The 1,208-nt window shown below is 31.9% G+C and overlaps 1 non-coding gene across 1 annotated transcript; it reads right to left on the reverse strand.

Moving 5' to 3' along the window:
* Nucleotides 1-525: 525 nt before the first annotated feature.
* On the reverse strand, nt 526-652 carry LOC142641815 (U6atac minor spliceosomal RNA). The gene has a single exon (XR_012845495.1). It is a non-coding gene; the product is annotated as a U6atac minor spliceosomal RNA (small nuclear RNA).
* Between the last annotated feature and the right edge of the window lie 556 nt (nt 653-1,208).

The following is a 1,208-nucleotide window of genomic DNA, read 5'->3' on the forward strand; positions in this document are numbered from 1 at the left end:
GAAGAAAAAGAAATCTATATTCTTAGAAGAAAAAAAAAAGTAATTAATATTTTGACAGTTTTTTCCATTTTCCATAAAAGTGAGATCAAAACTTTCCTAAAATGGATTGTTAACCATTGCCCGGAAACTTGTTAGCATGACCCTTAAAAAAATTGAAAAAAAAAAAGAAAAAAAGAAAAGAAAAAGAAAATGCTAACGGATGCCTTAAAGCAATGATTAATAATTTATTCGAAGGAAATTTTTATGAGAAAATAAAAGAAAAAAATAAATTAATGTTTTGTCGGTTTTTCATATTTCCCATAAAAATAGTGTCAAAACTTTTTAAAAATAGATTGTTAACTATTGTCATAAGAGCATCCGTTAGCATGACCTTAAAAGAATTGGAAAAAAAATTCTTAAAATAAATTGTTAACTATTGCCCTAAAGACACTCATTAGCATGACCCCTTAAAATAAATCGCTAACTACCCGTTAGCTTAACCCTTAAATGGATTGAAAAAAAAAAATAAAAAATAAAATAAAAAATAAAAAATTTGGGTTGCAGATCCACCGAAGTGGAAAGCCTTAACCGGGTGTGTGGTAACAGGTAAGTCCGAAGACCGTTCCCGTCCCTGTCAGGGGAGATGCCAACCATCTCTCCTTTTTACGAACACATCCCACTGACTCGTAAGTTGTTGTTATAAACAGAATTTTCTATATATATTTTGGCGATGTGGGACGATAGTACTTTTGTGAATAACAATCCTGGAGAGGCCTTAGTAGTCGGTACGAAGGTTGGACCCATTGGATATTGAGTGGACTTGGCTTAGAATGGCTATTAGACCCTAATAGAGACAAGACCCACCCACCATGTTCCTTAACTTATTCCTCAAAGAAAAACGAAAAGATTTTAGCTTAAAATATACCACAGAAAGATCATCCTTATTTACTTGGAATTTTTGTAACCACAAGAATGGAGCTGCTTCATGATTGCATTGGGCTTCAACTTAATCTGCCTGGTAATTGATGATTTTGAATCATATTTTTCAGAGATTAGGTTATGTGTCCGATGAAAATTGACTGGTTTTGTTTTGTTTAGCCAAGGGATTTTACCGATCGTGTGTTCGGCGGGAGATAAAAATGGAAAAGACTCTAGCTACCTCATATTTAAAATAAATAAAAAAAGCTTTAAGAAAAAAAAAATCAAATAAATAAATAAAACTAAGTATT

Source organism: Castanea sativa, chromosome 6 (assembly GCF_040712315.1).
Source record: "Castanea sativa cultivar Marrone di Chiusa Pesio chromosome 6, ASM4071231v1".
In the NCBI taxonomy this organism is placed as follows: Eukaryota; Viridiplantae; Streptophyta; class Magnoliopsida; order Fagales; family Fagaceae; genus Castanea; species Castanea sativa.